Source organism: Paramisgurnus dabryanus, chromosome 7, assembly GCF_030506205.2.
Source record: "Paramisgurnus dabryanus chromosome 7, PD_genome_1.1, whole genome shotgun sequence".
NCBI classification, from domain to species: Eukaryota; Metazoa; Chordata; class Actinopteri; order Cypriniformes; family Cobitidae; genus Paramisgurnus; species Paramisgurnus dabryanus.
The window spans coordinates 31,138,063-31,161,877 of record NC_133343.1 but is presented as its reverse complement, the minus strand read 5'-3'; the positions used below and the strand labels follow the sequence as shown (position 1 = coordinate 31,161,877).

At 36.5% G+C, this 23,815-nt stretch overlaps 1 protein-coding gene across 2 annotated transcripts in view; it reads left to right on the top strand.

Moving 5' to 3' along the window:
* Positions 1-6,559: 6,559 nt before the first annotated feature.
* The window catches only part of syt2b (synaptotagmin IIb), a 47,168-nt gene continuing 29,912 nt past the window's right edge, over positions 6,560-23,815 (top strand). The window contains exon 1 of one of the 2 annotated variants that reach the window (XM_065279486.2): positions 6,560-7,008. The gene's annotated coding sequence lies outside the window, so the exon portion shown is untranslated. The remainder of the gene's footprint in view (positions 7,009-23,815) is intronic. The other variant, XM_065279488.2, reaches the window with a different exon arrangement.

Here is a 23,815-nt window from a genome sequence, read left to right as displayed (position 1 = left end):
TCTGTCTTTAAACGTTATACAGTACATGTTTAAATGAAGGTAATATCCAGTGATATCTTATACATCTGCTTCTGTTATGATGACCATATTAACAAAATACAGAAATAGATATTTTAGAAAAGTAACTGCTTTTGAAACTTGGTAATGTCTTACCACAATGACTGTTATACACTCTACTATCCAGCATTGGGTCAAAAAGGGACAAACCCAACTTAATTTAACCAATACTGGGTTGTTTCAACCCCCAAAAAATGTTTTAACCCATTGTTGGGTCAAATATATACCCAACAGCTGGGTTCATCTCTTTTTGACATGGCACATGGGTTCCTATTGGGTTCGAACTAAACTTTTCACCTTGGACTTTTACTTTCTGTAAAGCTGTTTGGAATAAATGCTATGCACATAAAAATGATAGTGGCTCCCTCTGCTGGTGATGTGTAGAACTACATGTAAGTCAGAAGAGACGCATGCACAAGTTACTGTTCTTTACCAGTCAAGTGATCCATAAGCAGTTTAATACTCAATCATAACTGTACATACAGCCATTTCTTTCTGTATAAAGTAAGACTTTTCATTATTATTTCATCACTGTAAACACATTTACAGTATCATGGTACAGTACCATTGCAAGCAAAATAATCTAATAACCATATGATGATGCCATTTTTATATGATGAAACTGACACAGGACTTGGTGGTATACTTCAAATGGTCAATAATAATAAAGGATTGGTTTGGTTCATCTTAAAAAAGCAAGTTACCTTGTTCCCTAAGGTCATTCAACTCTAAAATATAGTTGTCAATATTTTTAAGATGAATTAACTTTTTTAAGGGAACCAGGTAACTTTAAGTTGAACCAATTTCATTTTTTACAGACTCGTACAGCAAAAAATATATTTTAAAATATACAAAAAAAGGGCCCAAAAATATTTTTGCTGAAATATATTTTTTGGAACACTGTAAAAAAAACTTTGCTGCCTTAAAATTTTTTGTTAAATCAACTCAGATTTACAATTCATATCAACAGAAATTAGTTGTCACAACTTGTAAAATATAGTTGAGAAAAGTCAACTTAAATTTATAAGTTATAACAACTCACCTGTAGTTATAACAACTCATCTCTAGTCAAGATAAATAATAGTAAGTTGAAATGACTAGTAAATACAAGTTGATGCAACAAAAATTTTTAAGGCAGCAAAGTATTTTTTACAGTGAATATATTTTAAAATATATATTTTTACCGATAAATTTTTTGGCCATTTTTCGTAAAAAAAATTTTAAGTAAAGCATTAAAAATATATTTAGCCCTCCATATATTTCAATCCAAGGAAATATATATATTCACATCTTATTAGAAGAAAAACTTTGTTTATGTTACAAACCTGTAAACATAAGTTTTACAAAGGTTAAAATGTAATATATTTTCAACTTCGAAAATATAGTTTATAAAATGTACTTGTATTTAGCATATATTTAAAATATGTTCAGTCAAAAAAGACATTTTTGCCATATGGAATGTAATATTAGAAATATATTTGCTTCCCCTTTGAAATACATTTGAAAATATATGTTAATATATTAAAGTTAAAACTAAATAAATATTCTCATTCAAAAATATATTTAATTGTGCATTACTTTCTACAAAATGTATCTAGCGTATATTAAGAATATATTTTTGGCCTGTGAAATGTTTTTTTTTTGCCATATGAGGTGTGCGTGTGCATATCTGGTATAAAATTACCTGTATATTACAACCACAAGTAAAACTTGGCCACATCAAATAAAACTTGAAGTTAAAACAATTTGGTTTTGCAAGTGAACTCAACCTATTTTAAGTTTTGGCTTGTGAAATCAAGTTGAAATTGTTTAACTTAATTTTTAAGTTAAAGTAACATAAAACTCTGTTGATTTGACAAAAATACAGTCAGTTATGATGACTGTAACATGTTTTATGTAAAGTTCTTCTGACAGCTACGATTTTTTATTTCATTTTGTTTAGCACCCTTTAAAGAATTTGCCTTTGCAACTCCTTTGAAAAACATGTTATAAATACTTATGCTAGATTCATAACATCACCAAACCCTTCACCGCATCTCTAAACCCACACAAGCACTTGACTTACTGGATGTTTACTAAACGTCCTCTGAATTGATCAACACTGAATCTAAAGCTTTATCTGTAGATGTTTACAGCTACATAAGAACAGGTGTGAGGTCAGTGCAGTTTGCTGAGTATAAATTTGTTTGCACTGATATACAGAAATCTTTGATATGAAACTAGATTCAGAGGAAGAGATAGTGACAAAATCCAACTAGAGGATTTTTAATCATTATTTGGAACCATTCCTAATGGAATGAATAAACCGGATTTTGGGAATAAAGTTACCGAAGAAAAGTAATCCGGTTTTATTATTCCTGTATTACAGCCTCTAGTGCTATTATTTAATATCATTTAAGCATACCTTGCAATTATGGCCACGTTTATCCCACAAATGTGGTTCTGTTTATTGTACTCCTAATTTTAACATGCAAAACTTTCAAATGCATAAACCTGCAAATACACAACTAATTTCAATAGCAATCCTATTGTGATCTTCTGTAATCTGATAACACGCAGCATCCCAAACAAAGACTAATAATAAAACAGCGTTTATTGAATCAGGGTTTCAGTGCTTGTCATTCAATATTGTGACACGGCAGCTGGACAAACAAATGATGTCTGTTGTGTCTTCTGCAGTGAGGTTTAATGACATAGAGAAGCACATCTACTGTACATGCAGCACTTAACTTCATTTGCAAACATATAACTCAATGAGAAATGATATTAGGGGTTGTTTAGAGTGATTAAGCATTCCCTGCACATACAGCCTCGATAATAATGCTGTTTAACTTGAATATGTCTTGGGTTCAGACTGAAGCTAGATGTTCCTACTGTTATTTTAGTACTTGGGAGACCTAATGAGAAAGAATTAAAGTACCATAGGTGGTTGCTAGGCAGTTTTGAGACAGTTGCTAGGGTAATCTGCATGGTGACTAGGCCATAGGGTACTAGATAGGTGTTCTGGATGATTGCAATAGTTTCTATATCATGATTTTTATGACAAAGGTGTTGTGTGTAGATTGTAGTGGCATCTAGTGGTGAGTTTGTGAATTGCAACCAACGGCTCCATCCACAGCTCACCCCTCCTTTTTGAAATGCAAAGAGAAGCTACGGTAGCCGTCACAGGACAAACATGTCATCATCTGAGACAACATAGTGACAAGTGACTCACCTAAAGGATTATTAGGAACACCATACTAATACTGTGTTTGACCCTCTTTCGCCTTCATAAATTTAATAAGCACATTCTTTACAAATGTTGGCCCATATTGATAGGATAGCATCTTGCAGTTGATGGAGATTTGTGGGATGCACACCCAAGGCACGAAGCTCCCGTTCCACCACATCCCAAAGATGCCCTATTGGGTTGAAATCCAGTGACTGTGGGGGACATTTTAGTACAGTGAACTCATTGTCATGTTCAAGAAACCGATTTAAAATAATTCGAGCTTTGTGACATGGTGCATTATTCTGCTGGAAGTAGCCATCAGAGAATGGGTACATGGTGGTCATAAAGGGATGGGCATGGTCAGAAACAATGCTCAGGTAGGCCTTGGCATTTAAATGATGCCCAATTTTGGCACTAAGGGGCCTACAGTGTGCCAAGAATACATCCCCACACCATTACATTAATGAGCAATTGGACAGGTGTTCCTAATAATCCTTTAGGTGAGTGTAGTTTGTCAGTTTAGGGCTACTGTAGAAACATGACGGGGATTTAAAGGGACCCGCGATGTATGTAGATAAAAATGGCTCATTCTAAGGTACTAAAATATACCATAACGGTTCATGTGAGATCTTTTTACACCACTGATAATATAGTTATGTATATTATATTGCATTTTTTTTTTGTCAAAAGTGTACCTTTAATAAGACACGGTATACTAAGTCACATGAAACCACAATAAAAGGAATGAAGTTTTGGGCTAGAGGTAGGGAATTTGGAAAAGCCCTACACTGAAAAAAATTATATGCTGGATTTACTAATATAGTGCATCATTTTTGCATCCACTTTTTTAAGTAAGTTTTATTTGAAATTTTAAGCAGTTGCAGTATAAATTCCACGTTTCTTGCTTAAAAATGGATGCAAAATTATGCATTATATTTTTAAGTAAATCCAGCCTTTATTTTTTTCAGTGTATTCCCAGTTTGCATAATATTGAGATTTTGGCTCTTATAAACCAACATAATTAAGTGCAGGACATTGTAAAAGCTTGAATCTGATCACTAGCTCCCTTTTTAATAAACAAATTATTAAAAAACAAATAAGTGGTGCCACTCTTCTCTTAAAACATCTGAAGAATTCTTGCCCTGTCACAGAGTCTGGGTTTTTCCAGTCAAATATACTGTATTGGCCAAAAGCTGCATTCGACTATGGCAAGCATAACTCTGCAGGCACAGAAACAGGATGACTTGGACATCTGCCACAGCCTGAAAGACTCTGCTACTGCATCAGTAATAATGAATCTAATCGAATCACGGGCCCTGCACTTTCTATTCTGCTCCTGTGACATTCCCAACAAAAAAAAGAGGAAAACCCAGTGACATTACACAAGATCGTATAGGTTATTTGTAAATTTTTATAATATGTTCTGCAAAGTTTAGACACTCTCAGGTTTGGTTTAAATACTTGTACAGTCGCATCTATCAGACCTGAATCTATAAATTAAATATGAATTGACAGGTGCGTCAAAATGCATATTTTGATATAGCAGAAACCTATATGGAAATGTAAGTCTCCAGTCTGAGTGTGCATTCACTGTTAAAAGCACCCAGGCGAAGCGGCCCTGTGCATGGCTGCCTGACTTTATTTCATTGATTTTAGATGTTGACGTATTGGACCCGATCAAACCCATTTAATTAGTATTGAGGCACCAGACTGAAAGTAAAGATGGATTTAAAGGGGTGGAGGAGTGACACCATTTGGCTGATGTGTATCATACAGATCTCCACCAGCACCTCTTCGTGCAACGCATGTGAGGAAATACAGAAGACTTCAGTGACCATAAAATGCTGGTTTTATTCTGAACTTCTGGAGTGTGTGAAGGAGATGCTGTGTTGGGAGAGTTGAGTCCCATCACTCTTTCATAATTTATATACAGCGCATTAAGATACGTGATGCTGGTGCACAGCGGGATGAAGTCTGAGCCTTATTGAATATATTTACTGGAGCGCCACAGGATAAAAAGAACCATTACCTGTCTGTCTGTCTGACCCGAACATCACAATTCTGTCTGAAATTGCATACTTTGACAACCTACTAAATGAGATAAAATTCTGCTTTTTAGTTGAAATGGTAACTTATAGTCTAATAGGATGTGTAGGTTCACTATGTAAACATTCCAGATGTACTTCCCAGACAGCAGATGACTCCAGGCCGGATCTACAACGGATCTGCACCGGAGCTTTTGACTTTGGCGCATATCCGGTAGAGATGTGAAATATATTTATTGTTATTATACTTAAAAACAACACCCTGGCTCACAGTTTCCTGGTATTTTAAAATCATTCACTTTTTAAAATTGGCAGCCCTTCACCTATTATGGCCTCATGGAATAGAAATGTGTCCATCCAATAAATTTAATAAGCACATAGTCTAACTGATCCAAAAGCTTGGGGAAAACCATTTAATTATGTCCTATTGGAATCATTAATTGTAGCCAGATTTGTTTCCAATACAATTAATTTGATTTTTAGGGTTATTTATTTGTTAAAGGGATAGCTAACACAAAAAGTTGGAAAACAAATAATATGGAAGTGTTGTGATAAATGATGAAGAAGATATTTTTATAAATGATGGTGAGCACACAGTTGAATTCCACCGTCAATGGTTACCATCAGCTGTGCCATCATTCATTTATCCAAATATTTTTTTCATACAGGTTTAAAACAACATGAGGATGAGAAAATTATGACAGAATTTTCATTTTTGGGTGAACTATTTGTTTAAGCCTACAAAACAACACGTACAATGTCGTAGTGAACTCCCAATACAGTAGGCATTGGTGTATGAATAATGGCTCGTTGATGAATCGGTGAATCGATTTGTTGGAAATGACTCACTGAGCCAAAATTACTTCGTGAAAAGACCCGGACGTCCCAACGCAAGGAAGGATGGTGGGCGGGGCCGGTGGGAATTGACTGCCAAACTCAAAAGGAGCGGCGTTCTTGCGTTATTAAGAGCAAGTGGAACTGAACGCACGTATTTGGAAACTTGACGTATAAAACGCGACGCTCATTGCGCGGTACACAGTCTGACGCATGTGTGCGTTATAGACCAACAGTTAAAACAAACGACAAGGTAGCTACTGCGTGAACGCCCCCACCTTCCGCTTTTCTCGTTTACTTGTGACCGCGCCTCCTTCCTCAAGCGCTTTCACCGCTCCATCCCTTCTCTTCCTATCGCTCCTCCTGATTTTCACAGCTCAGCATTCTCAATGTGGGTTTTAAAGAGCAGGGGGGTGGGAATGGGTGTCCAGGGCATTCCATGAAATATCTCACCTTCGGCCAATTAGAAACGGGAGGCGTTTTGTCGAGCCGCGTTTGAGCCAATGACGGCGCAGTGCCGGGAAATACAGCAGTAAAACGGTGCTGAGCAACGATTGCAGGGTGTGAAGCTGGCAAATGTGTGCGCGCGCATGAGAGCATCACCGCATCTGTCCCGATCCGAGCTATTGTGTGCGGGTGCGCGTGAGCGCGCAGAAGAAGACAGCTGTACGTCTGTCCAGACATTACCAACAAAGCCAGAAGAGGATACGCCAAAGTCCTGATTATTGTCACTTTTCTTTTATTCCCCGAGTGCCCTGCGAAGTTTGGTTCATCTGCACCCCTCCCCTCCCTTCTCCTCCCACCACCAGCATTCTCCTCTTGGTGCAGTACATCTCCGCGGAGGATACGCACGGTACAAAGGTAAGTACTGTACTCATCTTTTACAGCAAGGCGTGCAGTTTATGCAATGCGTTTAGACACGTGAAGCTTTCTAACGCTGGTATGATTGTAAATGTGTTCGCGCTGTGATGCTGAAAAGAGGCTTATGGAGAAAGGTGTGTAGTCGAGAGGAGATCTTTGCAACTTTCCCAGCGCGCATTTGAGTGCGTGCAGCGTCCTAGTGCTGCAGTATCACATTACATAATAGTGGCCAATGTGCGCAGAACTTGTAAGTCGAAGTTAAATGTGTGTGGACACTGTGAAACAAAAAGATGATGGTGATATTGTACAGTATTTACTTCTTCTTTCTAGTTTTGTTTCCAAAAATGCTTTGATATCACCTTGATGGTTTATATGCTTTGCATGTGTATTGAAATACTACAGAATAGTCCCAAGGAAGCCCTGATGAATTATTAAGAGCAGTATTGACCCAGAGATGGTTGACATCAAGCTGAGAGCTTGTTACTGGATGTGGACTCGCTGATTGTTGAACCTTTTTGCTGATGAAGCTGTTTTCACCCACAGCAATCGCAAATTTTCTTGCCACGTCTGCTTTCAGAAAGAATTGCGTCTTATGAACTTCATTACCTTGACTGTATTTCTTAACTAAACCGGATTTTAATTTTTTTATAGTGTCCACTTTAACACGTTTCCATTATGTTCCTCATGAAAGGACTGAGGTCAGCGACAAAAGTCGAACGCTGTGTGCTTTTTTCATTGGTGCCACATGCACCGTTACAGTAACAGAGATTAAAGACATCCCAGCAGGCCTAATAACAGAAAAAAAGCAACTGAAGGTGTAATCTCATGTGTGTAAGTCTGAGAAAAATGGGAGATGCATAGCAGGGAGGTGTCCTGGGCCGCAGCGCTTCGTCCAAGACCTCGGGTCGGTCCTTGAGAGCTCCAGATAATAAAAACACTCATTTAGATGAAGGGTAGACCTCGCTTTTCTGAAAACAGAGGTGAGGCAGAGGAGGCTCGCCGCATCGCTCACGGACATACGCTTGGGCTGTATCAGGAGTTTGTGCAATGAGGAGAAACAGTTTCTCCTTTACTGTAATCAATCTTAGTGCCGTACTGCTGTACAGCGGCCGGTAATGTCAGAGGAAAAACATTGTCTTTTTTTGTGTTTTATGGTAATGGATGGGGTTTTGGTAATATTGGTGCTGTATTAAAAATCTCATAATGCGCTATTACAGCATCGCATGGGGGTTGTGAGGTTGGGGATGTTTAATTTGGTCTTTTCTGAATTTTGCATGAGTCTTGCAGGTTTGTCTTAATTGTGATACCAGGATGAGATCTGAACTGATGTTAACCCTGTTGTTCTCTGTATGTCCTGCTCTCTGGGGTGCTGTACGTATTAAAGGTGGATATCTGTTTGATGGCTCATGAAATTGGATGGTCTCTGCCTGCTGTAAATGTGTTGTTCTGGTACGCATCCATATGAAGTGTGATGAGAGTAACCCAGTGTGTGGTTGAAATGACAGTCAATAGACAGTAAATGTTTTATTTTCTTTTAAGCTCAGGAGGATGTAATAACCTCCAAAAGGCTCTTGCGGCTTCGGACAAGAATTTGCTTAGTCAACCTTAACCATCAGAGTGTATAAACAGTACTAAATTAAGTACAAATCTATTAGCATGGATGTATAAGAATATATACCATTAGAGACAGACTGATATATCGGCCAGGCTGAATAACTGGACTGTATTCATAATCACATCTGCATGGCCAGTGTTCAAAAGTGGTAGATCTGATTTGTATTAATTTCATAAATGTGACCGTAGACCACAAAACCATAATGGTTTTTATTAATTTATTTATTTATACATCATCTGAAAGCTAAGTAAATAAGCTTACCATTGATTTGTGTTTTTTATAAGGTTTGTTAAGTATTTGGCCAAGGTACAACTATTAAAATTCTGTATTCTGAGGGTGCCAAAAAACGTTATTACAAAAATTGCCTTTAAAGTTGTCCAAATGATGTCATTAGCAATTGCATCCACTCACAAAAATAAAAGTTTTAGTATATTTATGATAGGAAATGTACAAAATATCTTCATTAAACATGATCTTTACATTTTGTAATGATTTTTGGCATGAAAGAAAAATTTATTATTTTTACAATTTAATAAATGTATTGTTTGACTATTGCTACAAATATACTTATTATTATTATATTATATTATATTATATTATATTATGAATAATTGACAACGGGGTGGTAATGCAGATGGGCTGTTACATTGTGTACTAAATGTCATCATTATTTATGCATTAATGTGTATTAGTTTTATATTATCAGAAATGAAACAAAAACAAAATTGAAAAAGCAGGCAATTGAAAAAAAAAATATATTAAAGGTGCAGTGTGTAAATTTTAGTGGCATCTAGTGGTGAGGTTGCAGATTGCAACCAACGGCTCAGTCCACTGCTCACCCATCGTTTTTGAAACGCATAGAAAAGCTACGATAGCCGTCACCGGAAAAATGTCATCGTCGGAGACAACTAAGTATAAAAAGGTTTGTCCGTTTAGGGCTTCTGTAGAAACATGGCGGCACAAAATGGCGACTTTCACAGAACCTCGGTGTACGTAGATAAAAACACCTCATTCTAAGGCAATACAAACTTTGGTTCATTGTAAAAAGGTCTTTATACACCCCTGAAAATATAGCTTTGAATATTATTTTGCATTTCTGTCAAGAGATCCTTTTAAAAGTTACACACTACACCTTTAATAATTTCAATTTATTTTTCTTTTTTAACGCTTTTTAATGAAATTAAATAAATCTGTTATTTCAGTTAAACTTGGCGTAGTGATATGTAACTGTAATGTGGTCGTCAGACCTGGAACTACTTCATACACTGAAAAAAATAAAGGATTTAGTTAAAAATATAGTGTATCATCCATTTTTTTAAAGTAAGTATTACATGGAATTTTAAGTAATATATGCAATTGCTTAAAAATTCAAGTAAAACTTACTTAAAAAAGAGGATGCAAAAATGATGCACTATATTTTTAAGTAAATCTAGCCTTTATTTAGGGATAGGGATGGGACAATTACCGATTTCATGATTAACCATGATAAAATGTCCTGATGGTTAGTATTATCGTTTAAAATTTAATTATCATTACAACCGTGTTTGATTACTGTGACTTTGAAAACTCGCTGTAAATCCTGTCCAGCCAGAATCGGTTTGATGCAGGCATGCACATGTAACATAGTTTTTTGCACAAGCAAGAAGGCATTTAAGGGTTAATGTATTTATTCACGGTAAACTTATTAGACAGATTTTTTTTACCACAGAAATAATTTCAGGTACATGAAATATTAAATTGTGATTTTCAAAAATAAAACTTGTTCAAATGTTTTCAGTGTGTGTATCAGTCCTTTTTGAACATTTCCATCTCATTTAAACAAAACCATGATAATATTGATAACCGTGATAACTTTGGTCACTATAATCATGATATGAAATTTTCATACCGTCCCATCCCTACAGTGTAGGTGTGCGTTTACGTAAAAATAATGCACACCCTTAGAACGTTTGTCAACCAATCAGAATGAAGCATTTAACAGCCTCGTGGTATAATATATTATATTACATTACATTACATTATTTAGCTGTCCAGATATTGATGACAGCCATTAAAAAAACCCAATTTGGTTGACCACTGTACACTATATTATAACATGACTGATACAATGAGGAAGTAATTCTCAAACTCAATAAATAATTTTAACAACTCTGTAAACAAATGACAGGAATGATTAATGTTTTGTTATGATGTGAAATGCAGATGCCTGGCTGTTTTTTAAACACTTCTTGTTTTTAATTCATCTGCATTTTAAACTGCGTAGTACAGGTGTGGTAGTATTCTCTCTGTCTCTCTCTCTCTCTCTCTTCTGACTCAGATGCATTTTTGCTTTAACAACAACATCTCAGATGTCACATCCATCACTCTTGATGTAACAGCTTCATAAACTCTGACTGCATACAATGCAGAAAAGCAATTCTTTTCACCCTCACAACATTCAAGAGCTCAGACGCGTCCATTTTCCTTGATCGCTACATCTGTTCATTCTTTCATTCATGTGACACGACAAAAGGGAAGCGTTTGCTTTGAGTTTGTTTTCTGTCCTAATGGATATGATTGTCTCTGCAGGCTTTAGTGAAGGTCTCGCACGCTTGAGGTCACATTTCAGCGCTCGTCCGTCCTGTCTGTTGGGTTTCTAGGAGTGATGATGAAGCAGAAATAGAGTTTGATATGTTTGTGTGACAGTCGCAATAAACGCCATATTTTAGTGAGGTGCTGGGTTGGTAGATTTAGTGTCCTAAATGCTGACTAAATCGGTTTGTGTAAGCAAGAAAGCCATTTAAATTGACCAAACTGACCCTTTGCCTCCCTCGGGTTACTGTTGCTCATTCAGACTAATTTTATAGAAGGAATGAAATTGACATTTTCAGTAAAATTTGTTTTTGAAGTGAAAGAAATAAAGAAAATGCAAATAAAAGAATGAAAGAACAGCAACTGCTTTATTAAATTGTAATTACAAGTGAACCTGTTCTGTGGTGTCACTATAATAAGTGTACCAGCATCATTATTTTACTATATTTTACTATATGTAATCTTGCTATAAAGTCAATAGATTTACATTTTAAAGCAGGTACAATTATTCAGTTTTAATGACAGGGCTGAGCAGTTTACAGTTTTCTTGACTCCTATTGGATAAAAGTTGTCTTTTCCTGATTCAAAATCTGCCCATAAAAAATCTCATCTTAAAGTATTTAATGTAACTGATGTATTATTTATATAAAATGTCAATATGTTGCATTGCAATAACAAAATCTTGCAGCAGTGAGCTGTCAGGTGTAACGACAGTGCTGTACAATGAGGTGTGAATGTGAGGAAATGTGTGGATAACTGTGAGCCACAGCGCCTTAAGCTAACACACACAGAGACACAGACACACACACACAGACACACACACACACACACACACACACACACACACACACACACACACACACACACACACACACACACACACACACACACACACACACACACACACACACACACACACACACACACACACACACACACACACACACACTTTTACATCCAAGTTTGCCTTTAAGACAAACTGAGCTCAAGAGCATGTTATTGAATTACACAGTGTGTGTGTGTGTGTGTGTGTGTGTGTGTGTGTGTGTGTGTGTGTGTGTGTGTGTGTGTGAGAGAGAGAGAGAGAGAGAGAGAGAGAGAGAGAGAGAGAGAGAGAGAGAGAGAGAGAGAGAGAGAGAGAGAGAGAGAGAGCGTGGTACACCTGTCCAGCCGTATCAGGTGGCAGATCATGTGATTCCTGTTTATGCAACGCTATTGGCTGCTGCTCATTTGCTACTCAAATTTGTTGTCATGATCACTCAACTTCACAATGAATGACATTGAGGAAAACATAACAACTGATCTCACGAATTTCCTTGGGAAAGTCACAGAATTTTTTGCTTATTTTTCCGTGACATTCTCATAGATCTCCGCATTTTTCCGTGTCCCTACCACGGACTTTCTTTTCTTACCATTGTTGCATCGGTTTAGGGTTAGATTTACATAAAATGACATCCTTACATAAACCCAACTCTAACCCCAATGCCAGGTGACAATTGTTTAAAGTTTAGAAAATATAAAAGAATAAATCAGAAAAAATAGTATAAACCAATACTTAAAGTGACATACTAACGCAAACACCAAATCTATCCCTAAACCAAAGTGACAATGGTTTGAAAATAGGAAAAAGCAGTTGAATAACCAATCCGTGAGAATGCCGCAGATAAATGAGCAAAAAATTGCGTGACTATCCCATGGAACTTTGTGAGATCATGTTGATTATATGCAACTAAAGCATTTCAGACCAAATACTTCTGTTCACAACTGACTGATAAAAGAGAGATGCATGATGGATAAAACGCATCACACACAAAACTTTTCAACTTAACCTACACGCTTAACCACTAATGAACCAAACCTCAGTTAAGTAACGTAATTAAGTTCCCATCAGATGTGAAACCAGAGCTGTTTGTATGATAAGTGAGGTATCTCTACATGAACAATATACCACACTTAATGAACCACTTTATTATTCAGATTTCATAACCACAGCATGCATTATTCAGCACGAGAGATTATGATAAAAAAATAGTACAGTAATTGTGCACTGAGCTCATTTGCAAGGTTGAATCACACTCTAAAATATTTAAAACTATTTTAGCAACATCAAGCATGAAAAGTTTTTACTATCGCACGCAGGTTTAGCTCTCTATTTATATTCACCGTTCATTCTTATGTTTTCTAATTAACAAATGATGGATGATGCTTACTGCAGTCATGAGCAAATTACCACATACAGCCATAAACCAATAAGAGAGGGAGAGAGAGAGAGAGAGAGAGAGAGAGAGAGAGAGAGAGAGAGAGATGTGCTGTATTCTCAATTGTATTTCTCTGCTGCCCCCTGCTGGTGATCTGTCATTAGGGGCCTGACAGCAGACACTTGTCTCTTTTTGGTGACTAAAAAGTCATGCTAGTTGTTTTATTGTAATGGTTAGGGGCAGTGTTGTAGTCGAGACCACCTAAACTGAGACCAAGACTAGAGGAAGATTTTGTGGGAAGACTAAAGACAGTTGAGACCGAGACAAGACCAAGACCATCAAAAAATGGTCTTGCGAAAATGTCAGATCTTAAATTCTAATCTCTATCCCCTGCCAAATTTTTTTTTTAAATCTTCAGTGTGGGAATACACAAAAATGACCCTGCACTTTTTGCTCTTTCATTTATGCTGTTTACGAGGAAGGACAGTTTGGTTTATTCTTGTCTAATCTAAAGAGAAATAACTTATTATTTTGTTCAAGTTGGAGATGTGCAGTTTTATTTTATTCTAAAAGTAAACTCATACTTTTATAAAAATGTTTGATAAAGTAAATCAGGTCTTCATCTACTCTTCTTCGAGGGCCAGATTTTAAAATTGTAAATATGATGCATGCCAAACTTTTACCCCTGTTTTTACCTTTCATTTTTTCATTTTTACCTGTTTTATATATATGTTATAACTAATGTTATAAAAAAAATGCATTTAAAAAAAAGATGCACACATCTTGTTATTCGGTATTTTGCCTTTTAATTACTAAAAACTATATTTATTTATATTTCTTTTTTTAATATTTTAAAAACAATTGCAGTTTAACATTGCAAGAAACCAATTAAATAGTTCAACTATGAACGTTGCACAAAAAAGTGCAAGTGTAAATAATAATCAATACATGTAAATCTCTTAAACTTCTTTTGTTTATTACTGTTCAACTTTCATAAATTGTTGCATTTCAATTATTAACAACATATAGCCAGTCTTCTCCTAATGACTAAAATTGCACTTCATGTTTTCTTTTTTAATATTTGAAAGATATAGGCTAAACCGCCTTTCCATTGTACATTGCATTCAGACACGAAAGTCGGAGTTCGCCTCCTAGTGGCAGTCGTAATGAAATGTCAGTTTAATCGTAAATCCGTGTCAAGGCAAGAGACTTTAATCTACGTATGTATTTATAATTATTAATTTAAGTATCGTTTTTAAAGGATTCACGTGTTAAACAAAAAACGTATTCATATTTTTCAGATGATTATCATACCATGAAAATCTCATACCATTACAAGACTAAACAAATTAAATTGTTTCCTTGTTATCAAGTGGTATCAGGTTCATCAAGACCTGTTTGTCAGAAGGCCATGTGTTAAAAGTAAGAAGACACTCAAGTTCATTATAATTTGCAATCTGAAACACAGAAATAAAAATAAACTATCTGTACCACATTAAATTACATAGCATTGAATGATATTATGTTTGACCGAATCAAAATTGGAGTGCATTGTGTAGCTGCTTCATGTATCTTTAATGAAATGTATTGTAGGCATCGAGATGCATATCGCATCAGACTCGATTATGGAGATGCACATCTTTATTGTTCGCACATAAAATCTTAACTTTATTTACCAGTAAAGAGTGTGTGAAAGCAGTTTTTGTCACGCTTAACATTTTTAACTTTAAAACAGCTTGGGCATCCTCGTATGACAAAAGTTTTTTGCAATTTGTTACATGGTGATGGCATTCAGTGCAATGGAGAATTTTGTAGACATTCATCTCCTGTAGTGTTACAGTACAGATTTTAACAATATCATGAACTATGCTTGGATTGTTTTTTGAATTATGACCAAACTGTGGGAGCCTCGCCTTTCACATTAACTTTATAGCTGTATAGTATTGCTAAATGTCAACAATTGTCTGATTTGGTCTCATTCAATTGTCTCTTTTGGTACACCCAAAGAAAATGTCTGAGACAAACAATCTATTTAGTGTCAGTCTTCTAATTCTTCTGAATCAAAGCAAAATTAAAGAGTTTTGTCTAAACTGGATGTTTTTATACAGGTTATTAAGCTGGAGAGACGGTGCACCAGTGCCGGTGATCCATCACAAAGTTTGTTTCTCTGTGGATCGGGCCTTTTTGGGGGTACTTACTCACACTGGCCTAGATCTGAATCAGTTTGATTTCCCTCTTTGCTTTGGGGCAAAGAATATCCACCCACCGAAATGTGCACCAGTCGATCAAACGATTTCAGGCACCTGTGGGGAAACAAAAGTGTGGAAGTACATCAGACACTCAACCTTTGCAACCAAAGTTGACTGGACCGTTGACTCAATTCTCAACTCTCATATTTAACATATTGATCACCGTGCTAGTTTTATGCAAATAAATAAGCACTCCGTGATGCTACCTGGCCTGTGTTTCATGTGGAGATCAGAGCGGTTCTTGATGGAGGTGCATTGAAGCCCTGATGCGAGTCATTTCAAAGGTCTTCAGAGAGTCTGGATATGGCCCAGAATTTCTGACTGACCTAATTCGTTCGACCTTCACGGGAGAAAGAAACGCAGTGCAGAAGAGAGAGCGGTCTGGTTTCACAAAGTCAATCTCTTACTGTGAGGCCGTGACTCGCCCCACAGGTGCCCGATGTTCGGCTCCATCGAAACTGAGTGCATGTTGAAGTTCTTAAAAACACTCAAATGTACAAAGACTACGAGAACGCCAGTCAGATGTTTACAAAAAGTGTAAACGCCGTTGTTAAAATCCCAGATGATGGTGACAGAAAAGTGCAGATAAAATTAGAAATGCTTGCTAACAGCCACCTAAAACTTTCCAGAAAGATCCCAAAAGGATTGGACTTACAGTATTTGACAGGGAGATGACAGAAAAACTCACAGACATCTACAGAGATCGAGTATTACAGATTTTGCCTACGCATTTTTCCTTATGATTGAAATTTCACCAGCTGCGTTAGGTTTGTTTTCTTAAAATATAAAGTTCTGCATCAAATAAACCTGTCCAATTCTGTTTTTAACAACTAAAAGTTACTGCCTGCTCAAATCTATTCATCAGAAATATTTTACCCATTTGTACTTTTCCACAACATATCAAATTTTTGACACGGGCATCAGATCTATCAGGTTTATTCTGCAGTGTGTGGGAAACACAGACGAGCTCAGATTGCCTGCAGGTTCAGACGTCAGTTTGGCCAATCTGAAAAGTAACTAAAGTGACAGAAACAACAGCTGTCAGATATGAGAAATATGACCCCATTACTTTTAATAAAGGGATCAATAAGTTTTGACATCCCTTCCCTTCAGTCCAAGACTTTATTGTGGAGATTTCTGGTGAATCGTGATGCTCAAAATTGGCTCATAAGTTTTTTGGAGATGACGGATACAGTACATGTCATTGTCTGGCAACAGATCAAAATAATTGTACAGTACAACGCTGTCTTGTAGACAAGAGGACGGACACAGGGTCTGAATGACACAATTGACCAAATCTGTTAGCTCTTTATGTCCTGTTAATGGTTTAGTAAACAATTAAGTATTTTATATAATATGGCAATGTAATTAAAGGTCAAGTGTGTAGGTTTTTAGTGGCATCTAGTGGTGAGATTGTGTACACAGCTCACCCCTCCCTTTCAAAACGCAAAGAGAAGCTACGGTAGCGCCACAGGCCAAATTGGTCACTGTCTAAAACAACGTAGTGGCAAAGTGCGCTCTGTAGGGCAGTTTAGGGAAACATGGTGGGGCAAAATTATGATTTCCATGTGAGTACGTGGATACGGGATGTATGTAGATATAAACGGCTCAAGCTACGGTAATAAAAGCAATACAGTTCATACGCCACTGATAATATAGTTATGAATTTTATTTTTTTAATTTCTGTCAAGAGATCCTTCTAAAAGCTACACACTGTACCTTTAAATGCTGTTTGTAATGCTGTATTCCTCCAGTAATTTGTCTTTGCACAGTTCCTTATTAAAACATCTTCTATTAGTATTAGTAATCTATATGTATTGGCAAAATAAATCAATATACCACAGTGATATTTTGTTCAGATCCTTTACACGATACAAATTCCATACCAAAACAACTTTATTGACAATACCACAGTGAAAAGTTCAAATGACAGAGCCATTGTCAATAAGTTGTGGATTGCTTATATTGCATGCTTGAAAATATTTAAAAGTGGCACGTTTTGCTCTTAATTAAGATATAAAGTCATTTTAAAAAGCAGATTTTCATGCTGTGGTCGGATATTTCAATGGTTTGCTGGTCAGTGCATGAAGAGTCAATAATAGCCTCAGTTGCACTATCAGGCCTGCGCGAGCCAGGGCTTCAAACGGGCCTCGCGGAGCCAATAGCCTCAGACCTCCAGCTGTGTAGACAAAATCACGACGCGTTTGCATTGTCAAGCCAATAGCGCCGCAGCGCTTCAGAAAACCCCGCCCTTAATACGCCTACCTGGATGTAACGTCACACAACTCCGCCTGTTTTACTGTGAGGAAGTCACTTCAATCTGACAGGAGACGGGAGTGAGATCGCATCATCATACAACAAACAAGAACATAACTGAGGCGGCTGTTTGCACGGTGAAAGCCAAGATGTAAGATAGAGACGTTTGCTCCATCCGCGGTGTTACTCTTGAAGTTTATGTTGGCTGCACACGAGCGATCTCACGACGAGACAATATCAGATCAATAAGCAATAGTAAACTTTATGATAATTACAAATAAAGCGTTCATCTACCTAATGTGCCATTATACTATATACACAATATTTTAAAGAATATAACGAGTCATAGTTTTACATTTATATAAAATAAACTTATTTTAAAATATGCACGTGTGTCTAAATATGTAACGTTAAGTTTGTAATTATAGTTCTATGGTGATGTAAACATACTTACACATTATAAGAGGTGTGATATTTTTAATCATGAAAACGTTAATAGTTGAGCATCACATGAAACACAAGGTATAATAGCTATTTCAATAATGTGTCAATCAATAAATACTTGTCTATAAAGAAGTGCCTCGAATAGCTGAATAAGACTGAAAATCACTTTACTTGCATCCAGAGTTGGGTATAACGCGTTACTGTGTAACGCATTACTGTACTCTAATTACTTTTCCTGATAACGCAGTAACGTAACGCTTTACATTTTAAATGTATGTAATTTGATTATAGTTACCAATGACAACAAAATTACGTTACTAGCGTTACAAATTAAGTGTTGAAAAATTAATTAAAATGTATTTTAAAATGACGTTTTGCCATTGCACGGCAACGTCTGTTAACGAGCATGCGCGCAGCGTCATGTGCTTTACTCACTCGTCGGAGACGCAAGCAAATGGATGCTATGAGCCGTGGTTGATCCTTCAAGTGGAATACAGACAATACATGTCCAAAACCTTGGCATTTCAGAGTGGGCTTTGCGCGATGACATCTGGTCTGCCAGAAGCGATCGTACAGGTGTGTTTTTAAATCACTAATCTACAATAAGGTTTTATTTGTTAACATTATGTAACTATGTTATTTTATCATGAGCTCAATGCGTGCACTGCATTAAGTAATCATATGTTTATTTAAACAATTACCAAAACAACTTTTAATTGTTATATTTAACAAACTAACATGAATATTAACATTCTTTAACTTGACCAAAAAGCCCTCGCGAATGCGACGACGTGTTAAAACTCTAGTTTCTGTCTCCGCGACCGCAAATTGATAGATGGATAGATGGATAGATAGATAGATAGATAGATAGATAGATAGATAGATAGATAGATAGATAGATAGATAGATAGATAGATAGATAGATAGATAGATAGATAGATAGATAGATAGATAGATAGATAGATAGATGTTAATGAATGTAGAATGTTTAATGAGAAATGTTAAACATCTGTAACTTATCATAAAAGCTACAAATATTTCTGCATTACTATATGACCAGTAATTTTAGGAGGGGGCAAAATCACACCAAAAATAGCTTTAAGCATTCAAATATGCACTGTAATCATCACTGTTTTCAAATGTTACAAGAAACATTTTCACATTAACACTGCGTTTGGGTTTATCCGTCCTTGTTTCTGACAGTTTCACTTTGTAGTTTTTTACATTTCATGTTGTCAAAGTAACTTAAAAGTAAAGTAATTAGTAATTAGATTACTTTTTGCATGTAGTAATCAGTAATGTAATCAAATTACAATTTTAAAGTAGTAATTTGTAATTTGTAGTGGATTACTTTTTTTGAGTAACTTACCCAACACTGCTTGCATCTCAAAACGTTTGAGAAATCATTAGAAAATGTACTCGTTAAGAATCAACTCTGAATATACACAAGTATTTAAAAAGCTATGTTACAGTGGTTAAGTTAATGATGGTTATATTTACCATTTTGTTGCATACCATTTCTGTGTTTCAGATGTGATCCTTATTAAGCAATCGTTTTCAATAAACTGACAAGCAGCCGTAGTAATAATAATGCGGTACTTTATTTACATTAAGTTTATATTAGTGCACAAACAGGTGTATTTAAAGACATCTCCTCCGGATGGATTTTAAGATCCATGGCTCCTGTCGTCTCATCATCATCATCTTCGTTTCATCTCCTGCTCTTGCATTTGTTGCTGTGTCATCTCTCATATACTAAATAAAAACTCCTGGATGACAAACTGAAAGCTTTACGTGGGCATTTTTCTGTAAAACGGACACAAAAGAAAGCAGCACATGTGATGTTTTGTATAAAGGGTTTGTAAATACACATACAGTATACCGACATATAAAGTTTGCTACATAAGAGTCAAATTAATCTCCAAAATGCCAGAAAGCATCGCAATGACTAATATAATAAAACCATGGTTACTTTTTCTAAGGGCTGACTAAAAAATTCAACAGAGATGACAATATAACACAATAAACACCCTTATTACACGGCTCTCTGGAATGCTTGATTCTGATTGGTCAGTTGAGACATTTGCAGGTTCGTTCTTTTCGAATAATAACCGCTCCAAAATAATAACGCATAGCCGGTACTACTTTTACGAGTAAGATCGCTCCGCGCCAATAAAGATCAATAAAGATTACTGTCTGTTTGGCACCATCTTGTGACAAACACTGGACAACCACGACAAGACACAGAGAGCTTACTGAGACTGAACTTGACAAAATAGAGCATGACAGCTACGAAGCCAACACACAAAAAAATACAGAATGGGCATTAAAACTTCTCAAAGACTGGCTAAAAGAGAAAAAAAATGGAGACAGACAAATATGAAGCAGAGGATCTTAATAAGGTATTACGATCATTTTATGCATCTGTGCAAAGTTTCGCGGAAGGATAAAAATGTTAATTTAAAACAAATATGCCAATAAAATGTTTCAAATTCATATTCATGTCCAGTTTTTTTTCTTATGTGACAAGTAGCCGTGTAATAAGCGGGATAATGTAGAGTCAGCCGGTAGTTATCGGGAAATAAGCCCCTTCAGTGTGATACAAGACCCTCCGCTTCGCGTCGGGTCCTGATCACACTGTCGGGGCTTATTTCCCGATAACTACCGGCTGCCTCTACATTATCCCTTACATGTAAGACACTTATGCAGTCGTTATTTGCATCGTATTTTAAGTGTTTTGTATGCAAACGTTATGTAGCATTAACTCACCGACTGTAGATACCATCGTGACTCGAGTGATCGCTTCTTTAATACATGGACGATGAAATGATGATCCAACACACATCCTTAATTTCTCAGCACCGTTGCACTTTAAACATTTTGTTCTGTGCCCAAAACTTTATACACTTCTCCCGAACCGGTAGCGGTGTGCGCCGGGTACTTAGCATGGCGAGTTCGGCGTCCTAACGCGTCTTTTGTTTTTTACATATGCAGATCATTTCTTCAGTCCGAAGTACAAACATAGCAGGCATCTTCCGTTAAACAGTAAATTACTGGTGATCCCGATTATTTTTAAAGTTTAAAATCTGCAGACAGATGGTTGCGCATCTTGCCAGAGACTCAGATAAACTCCACCTTTGACCTTTACCACTCCCCTAGCCCCGAGAAGCCCGCTCTGGCCCAAGGAATTCGGCGGGCCAGAAAAGCCGGGCCTTAAGCCCCAACGAAGCACCAGTGAAGCACGATCATGCCCCGGAAGTGACAATGCAAACACCCAAGGCCTCGGCAGGCACTGGCACGCCCGCTTGAAGCCCGATAGTGCAAACACGGCTATTGAAACAGAAGCTTGATATTGATCCTGTGGTTTGTGTTACACTGTGGTAAAGTTTGTATTATTACATAGAAATGAAAACAGCTTTTAATGTATGATGTAAGATTGACCAATGGCCACTAAAAGTTTCTAATAGTGTATTAATAGAAACATGGCTTTGCAATCAAAAAATGTGGTTAAAATGGAAGTCAATGGGCAAAAACAGCCACGAACAGCACATGAGGGAAAGATAAAAATCTGATGCTGCACAAAAACTAAAAATGCATCAAAGCCAATGTTTTTACTATCCCAAGACTTTGAAAAAGGTTAAATATACAGTCCACAATCACTTTATATTAAAAATCATTTTTATTTTGTCCCTAAATTAGTGACATCACTTATGCAATTAAAAAGTTAAAATCATGGAATTTTTTGTAAACATTTTTGGTAGTTTTGATCAGTACTGAGGTTTATTAACAGATTTATGCAAACAGTTTAAAAATATATATTAATTTGATACATATTAATAGCAGTTTAATTTAGTGGATGTTTTTATACACATACATGAAAGGGTAAATTTGCCCACGGTGTATTGTTGAGTTTTTGAAAAAAATCAAAGCATTTTCCCAAAATATTTGTCAATATGAGATTTGATACCAAAAATAGTTCCATTTGCTGAAACACAGAGAAAGTTGTGGCCAAATTAAGACTAAAAAAACCCCATAGTGATGAAAACAACCCATAAGGGTTAATAAACACAGCAATCTTAAGAAATGCATTGACTACAGAACCGCTGTTTGCATTTAACCTCGACATGAAAGGATAAAAGTAGTTTTGCTTAAAGGAATCTCATTCTCTTTGTGGAAATGCAAACAAAATAACAATCTGTTCAAATTAAATTACCCATTATTTATACATCATGGTAGAATTAACTTTTTAATGTGTGCTAATATGAATAAAAAAAGGTATGTTAGCAGCTTTATTAAGTTACCCGTGGCATTCAACAGGAAAATCCCGAGGCTGAATTTAGCATGAAGCGTATATTGATTCTAATAGTTTAGATTAAGAAACAAAGCTGCTGGAGTCTGATACTGAAGCAAGACGCCTCCTGATAAACTTCAGCAGCCCAGAATAAATGAAGCCCTTCAGCAATTCAATTACCTCACCGAGTAATAAAAACGTCATACAACAGAAAATCTGATGCTGAGTCATAATGCACTGCATTTGACTTGCCTTTCTACAAGGGTTTTCCTTTGGAGGGCGTTGGTGCTATTTATGTTGCCACCATATTGAGCTTGCGCTATGAATAAGAAGCCATGTTTGCAGCCATGTCTGGCTGTGTTGTATTTTGCTTGTTAATGACAGTGGGATATTTTGCTTGGTTGTTATGATAGTAGGATTGCTGAATATAATGACTTTGTCTGCACCGACCCTGGTTAGTACGCCAATTTAGCACCAGTGTGCTCATGGCGACCCGAGTTCAAGTCTCGTTTATGAAGTCCTTTGCAAGTCACGCTCCCCATCTCCACCCAACACTTTTCTGTCTTCTCTCCACTATCCTGTCTAAATGCTTAACTTCTAAAAAAAGAAAAGAATAACTTGGAAAGTCATGTACTTTCATGGAGATATGAGATGGTGTCACCCAGCATAATGTCCACAAAGTTAACAGTAAACTTGAACCTTTATGGAAGGAAAATGCAGAGTTCCTATATAATTTGGTAATCACCATTAGCTGTTGACAATTTAATGTACCCAAATGCTAACATTGCCATTTTATTTTCATATTCAGAGCATCGGTTACAGAACGGTTGAATAAAAAGCAGGATGGACTTCTGCTTACATAGTGTAGCTGTCAGTGTTAATGAACAGAGAGAGAGAGAGAGAGAGAGAGAGAGAGAGAGAGAGAGAGAGAGAGAGAGAGAGAGAGAGAGAGTAAATCACTTTGCTCAATGCGCCCTCTAGCTTTATCTTTCCGGTTAAACCCCTGCATTGCAGCATTATATGCATGAGCCGAGAGAGAGAGAGAGAGAGAGAGAGAGAGAGAGAGAGAGAGAGAGAGAGACATAGACATAGAAAGACAACAGAAAGTCTCTTTATCTCTTTACTTATATAGAGAGAGTATATATAGAGTTGAGTACTAGAGTACAGGTAGGGCAAAGAATAG